The sequence below is a fragment of the Pristiophorus japonicus genome, unplaced genomic scaffold, assembly GCF_044704955.1.
Source record: "Pristiophorus japonicus isolate sPriJap1 unplaced genomic scaffold, sPriJap1.hap1 HAP1_SCAFFOLD_1238, whole genome shotgun sequence".
Lineage (NCBI taxonomy): Eukaryota > Metazoa > Chordata > Chondrichthyes > Pristiophoridae > Pristiophorus > Pristiophorus japonicus.
The window spans coordinates 39263-45400 of NW_027250902.1; positions in this window are offsets into that span (position 1 = coordinate 39263).

The following is a 6138-nucleotide window of genomic DNA, read 5'->3' on the forward strand; positions in this document are numbered from 1 at the left end:
ATCGCCGACATCCCCCACAACGCCCCCGCGCCGCTCCCTCCTCCCCGCGGAGCATGCGCGGCCCGCGCCCCTGCGGCCGCTCGCAGAAGGTGCACCCTGAGCAAGTTGTGGCTCAGAGACAAGTTCTGGCCAACTTCGTGCTGGGTGATTGTGAGTGAGTGTGAGTGTGAGTGTGAGAGAATGTGAGTGTGAGTGAATGAGTGTGAGTGAGTGAGCGTGAGTGTGAGAGAATGAGTGAGTGAGCGTGAGTGTGAGAGAATGTGAGTGTGAGTGAATGAGTGTGAGTGAGTGAGCGTGAGTGTGAGAGAATGAGTGAGTGAGCGTGAGTGTGAGAGAATGTGAGTGTGAGTGAGTGAGTGTGAGCGTGAGTGAGAGAATGTGAGTGTGAGTGAATGAGTGTGAGTGAGTGAGCGTGAGTGTGAGAGAATGTGAGTGAGTGAGTGAGCGTGTGTGAGTGTGTGAGTGTGAGAGAATGTAAGTGTGAGTGAGTGAGTGTGAGTGTGAGAGAATGTGAGTGTGAGAGAATGAGTGTCAGTGAGTGAGCGTGAGTGTGAGAGAATGTGAGTGAGTGAGCGTGAGTGTGAGAGAATGTGAGTGAGTGAGTGAGCGTGAGTGTGAGAGTATGTGAGTGTGAGTGAGTGAGTGTGAGAGAATGAGTGTGAGTGAGTGAGTGTGAGAGAATGTGAGTGTGAGTGTGTGACTGTGAGTGTGAGAGAATGTGAGTGTGAGAGAATGTGAGTGTGAGAGAATGTGAGTGTGAGAGAATGTGAGTGTGAGAGTGAGCGTGAGTGTGAGCGTGAGTGTGAGAGAATGAGTGTGAGTGAGTGTGAGTGAATGTGAGTGTGAGAGAATGTGAGTGTGAGTGAGTGTGAGCGTGAGTGTGAGAGAATGTGAGTGTGAGTGAATGAGTGTGAGTGAGTGAGCGTGAGTGTGAGAGAATGTGAGTGTGAGTGAGTGAGCGTGAGTGTGAGTGTGAGAGAATGTGAGTGTGAGTGAGTGAGCGTGAGTGTGAGAGTATGTGAGTGTGAGTGAGTGTGAGTGTGAGAGAATGTGAGTGTGAGTGAGTGTGAGAGAATGTGAGTGTGAGTGTGTGAGCGTGAGTGTGAGAGAATGTGAGTGTGAGTGAGTGAGTGTGAGAGTATGTGAGTGTGAGTGTGAGCGTGAGTGTGAGTGTGAGAGAATGAGTGTGAATGAGTGAGTGTGAGTGTGAGAGAATGTGAGTGTGAGTGAGTGAGTGTGAGCGTGAGTGAGTGTGAGAGAATGTGAGTGTGAGTGTGAGAGAATGTGAGTGTGAGTGAGTGAGTGAGTGAGTGAGCGTGAGTGTGAGAGAATGTGAGTGTGAGTGAGTGAGTGAGTGTGAGTGTGAGAGAATGTCAGTGTGAGTGAGTGAGTGTGAGCGTGAGTGAGTGTGAGTGAGTGAGTGTGAGCGTGAGTGAGTGTGAGTGTGTGAGTGTGAGTGAGTGAGTGTGAGTGTGTGTGAGTGTGAGAGTAAGTGAGTGTGAGTGAGTGAGAGAGTGCGGGGTGGGGAGCTTTGATCGCACCTTCACCCTGCACACTTTATCATTACATATCTGTTTAATCCTTTTTATTTTTAATGAAAGAAAGACTTGCATTTATATAGCGCCTTTCACGACCAGCGGATGTCCCAAATCGCTTCACAGCCAATGAAGTACTTTTGGGGTGTGCTCACTGTTGCATTGTGGGAAACGCGGCAGCTCAATTTGCGCACAGCAAGCTCCCACACACAGCGATGTGATAATGACCCGGATCATCTGTTTTAGTGATGTTGGTTGAGGGATAAATATTGGCCCCAGGACACCGGGGAGAACTCCCCCTGCTCTTCTTCCAATAGTGGCCCCGGGATCTTTTACATCCACCCGAGGGGGCAGACGGGGCCTCGGTTTAACGTCTCATCCGAAAGACGGCACCTCCGACAGTGCGGTGCTCCCTCAGTACTGCCCCTCCGACAGTGCAGCGCTCCCTCAGTACTGCCCCTCCGACAGTGTGGCGCTCCCTCAGTACTGCCCCTCCGACAGTGCGGCGCTCCCTCAGTACTACCCCTCCGACAGTGCGGCGCTCCCTCAGTACAGCCCCTCCGACAGTGCGGCGCTCCCTCAGTACTGCCCCTCCGACAGTGAGGCACTCCCTCAGTACCGCCCCTCCGAAAGTGAGGCACTCCCTCAGTACCGCCCCTCCGAAAGTGAGGCACTCCCTCAGTACCGCCCCTCCGACAGTGCGGCGCTCCCTCAGTACTGCCCCTCCGACAGTGCGGCGCTCCCTCAGTACTGCCCCTCTGACAGTGCGGCGCTCCCTCAGTACTGCCCCTCCGACAGTGCAGCGCTCCCTCAGTACTGCCCCTCCGACAGTGCGGCGCTCTCTCAGTACTGCCCCTCCAACAGTGCGGCGCTCCCTCAGCACTGCCCCTCCGACAGTGCGGCGCTCCCTCAGTACTGCCCCTCCGACAGTGCGGCGCTCCCTCAGTACTGCCCCTCCGACAGTGCGGCGCTCCCTCAGCACCGCCCCTCCGACAGTGCGGCGCTCCCTCAGTACAGCCCCTCCGACAGTGCGGCGCTCCCTCAGCACCGCCCCTCCGACAGTGCGGCGCTCCCTCAGTACAGCCCCTCCGACAGTGCGGCGCTCCCTCAGTACTGCCCCTCCGACAGTGCGGCGCTCCCTCAGTACTGCCCCTCCGACAGTGCGGCGCTCCCTCAGCACTGCCCCTCCGACAGTGCGGCACTCCCTCAGTACTGCCCCTCCGACAGTGCGGCGCTCCCTCAGTACTGCCCCTCCGACAGTGCGACTCCTGTACTGTTGTGCCAGCCCCCAGGTGCTGCTCTGGCCGATGTGGGCTAACTCAATACCAACAACAAGAATTTGGATTTCTATGGCGCCTGTAAGGTAGTGAAATGTCCCAGGGTGCTTCACAGGGGCAATTATCAAACAGAATCTAACCCCGAACCACATAAGGAGATATTAGGGACAGGTGACCAAAAGCTGGGTCAGAGAGGTCGGTTTTAAGGAGCGTCTTGAAGGAGGAGAGAGAGGCGGAGAGGTTTAGGGAGGGAGTTCCAGAGCTTGGGGTCCTGGTGCCTGATCTCAGATCCCAAGCTGACACCTTTAAAAAGGTCTATCTCTGCTTTTGGTCCCCTTACCTAAGGAAGGATATACTCGCCATTGAGGGAGTGCAGCGAAGGTTCACCAGACTGATTCCCGGGATGGGAGGATTGTCTTATGAGGAGAGATTGAGCAGACTGGGCCGATACTCTCTGGAGTTGAGAAGAATGAGAGGTGATCTCATTGAAACACACAAGATTCTGACAGGGCTCGACAGGGTAGATGCAGGGAGGGTGTTTCCCCCCGGGCTGGGGAGTCTAGAACCAGGGGGTCACACAGTCTCGGGATAAGGGCTCGGCCATTGAGGACTGAGATGAGGAGGAATTTCTTCACTCAGAGGGTGGTGAATCTTTGGAATTCTCTGCCCCAGAGGGCTGTGGAGGCTCAGTCGTTGAGTATATTCAAGGCTGAGATCGGTAGATTTTTGGACTCGAGGGGAATCGAGGGATCGAGCAGGAATTGAGGTCGAAGATCAGCCGTGATCTTATTGAATGGCGGAGCAGGCTCGAGGGGCCGAATGGCCGACTCCTGCTCCTAATTTTTACGTTCTTAAATGAAATGATGGAAATCGGAATTGTTATATATGTATACTTGTATTTACCCTGTACAGCCACTAGGAGAGGGCTCATCTCCTGGAGTCCCAAGGGATCCCATAATCCCTTGGGAGCACAGGTATTTAAGGAGGCCTCACAGGTCGGAGAGGCACTCTGGAGCCCTGCAATAAAAGACTAAGGTCACACTTTACTTTGAGCTCACAGCGTTCAGTCTGACTCTTTCTCCATACACAACAACTGGCGACGAGATACAGATAGCGAACCCAAAGATGCAGAGAACAGTGGGCATCCTGGAGAAATTCTCGGAGGGAGATGATTGGGAAACTTTTGTGGAGCGACTCGACCAATACTTGGTGGCCGACGAGCTAGATGGAGAAGAGAGCACTGCCAAACGTAGAGCGATCCTCCTCACCGTCTGTGGGGCACCAACGTATGGCCTCATGAAGAATCTGCTCACTCCAGCGAAACCCACGGAGAAATCGTACGACGATTTGTGCACACTGGTCCGAGAGCATTTGAACCCGAAGGAAAGCGTTCTGATGGCGAGGTACCGGTTCTACACCTACAAAAGGTCTGAAGGCCAGGAAGTGCCGAGTTATGTCACCGAGCTAAGACACCTTGCAGGACATTGCGAATTTGAAGGACATTTGGAGCACATGCTCAGAGACTTTTCCGTACTTGGCATTGGTCACAAAACCATACTTCGCAAACCTTTGACTGGAGAGACCCCAATCTTGAGTAAGGCCATAGTGATAGCCCAGGCGTTCATTGCCACCAGTGACAATACAAAGCAAATCTCTCAGCACACAAGTGCTGCTACAAGTACTGTGAACAAAGTGATGTTGTTTTTGAATCATAACGTACAGGACAGGTCACACGTGCCTGCAGCTGCACGTCCGTAGATGTCTCAGAGTCCACCATCAAGGGTGATGAATGCAAGGCTATTAACACCTTGTTGGCGCTGCGGGGGTGATCATCGATTCCATTCATGTCGATTCAAAGGATACGTTTGCAAGGGCTGTGGAACAATGGGACACCTCCAACGAGTGTGCAGGCGAGCTGCAAAGCCTGTTAAACCTGCAAACCACCATGTTGCAGAGGAGGACAGATCCACGGAGGATCACGATGAACCAGAGCCTCAGACCGAGGAGGCAGAGGTACATGGGGTACACACATTCACCACGAATTGTCCCCCGATAATGCAAATGTTGAACTAAATGGACTCCCGGTGTCAATGGAGCTGGACACGGGCGCGAGCCAGTCCATCATGAGCAAAAAGACTTTCGAAAGGTTGTGGTGCAACAAAGCCTCAAGGCCAGTCTTAACTCCAGTTCACACAAAACTAAGGAGTTACACGAAAGAACTGATTCCTGTAATCGGCAGTGCTACCGTAAAGGTCTCCTACGATGGAGCGGTGCACAAGCTACCACTCTGGGTGGTACCGGGCGATGGTCCCACACTGCTCGGCAGGAGCTAGCTGGGAAAGATACGCTGGAACTGGGACGACATCCGAGTGCTATCGCCCGCTGACGACACTTCGTGTGCCCAGGTCTTAAACAAGTTCTCTTTGCCGTTCAAACCAGGCATCGGGAAATTCCAAGGAGCAAAAGTGCAGATCCACCTAATTCCGGGGGCATGACCCATCCATCACAAGGCGAGAGCAGTACCGTACATGATGAGAGAAAGGGTAGAGATCGAGCTAGACCGGCTGCAAAGAGAGGCCATCATTTCCCCGATCGAGTTCAACAAGTGGGCCAGTCCTATTGTCCCAGTCCTCAAGGGAGACGGCACCGTCAGAATCTGTGGCGATTATGAAGTAACTATCAATCATTTCTCCCTGCAGGACCAATACCCACTACCAAAGGCCGACGACCTCTTTGCAACGCTGGCGGGAGGAAAGACGGTCACGAAGCTGGATCTGACCTCAGCCTACATGACGCAGGAACTGGAGGAATCGTCGAAGGCCCTCACCTGCATCAACACGCCCAAAGGTCTTTTTGTTTATAACAGATGTCCGTTTGGAATCCGATCAGCGGCAGCGATATTCCAGAGAAACTTGGAAAGCTTACTGAAGTCAGTCCCGCACACCGTGGTCTCCCAGGATGACATCTTGGTCACAGGTCGGAACACAGTCGAGCACCTGCAGAACCTGGAGGAGGTTCTTAGTCGACTCAACCACGTGGGGCTCAGGTTAAAACGCTCGAAGTGCGTTTTCCTGGCACCTGAAGTGGAGCTGCAGCGCCAACAAGCGGACGGCATCAGGCCCACCAACACGAAGACGGAGGCAATCGAGAACGCACCGAGGCCACAGAACGTGACGGAGCTGCAGTCGTTTCTAGGACTCCTGAACTACTTTGGTAACTTCTTACTGGGTCTCAGCACACTGTTAGAATCACTGCATATCTTACTGTGTAAAGGGGACGAATGGGTTTGGGGCAAAAGCCAAGAAAATGCCTTTGTAAAAGCGAGA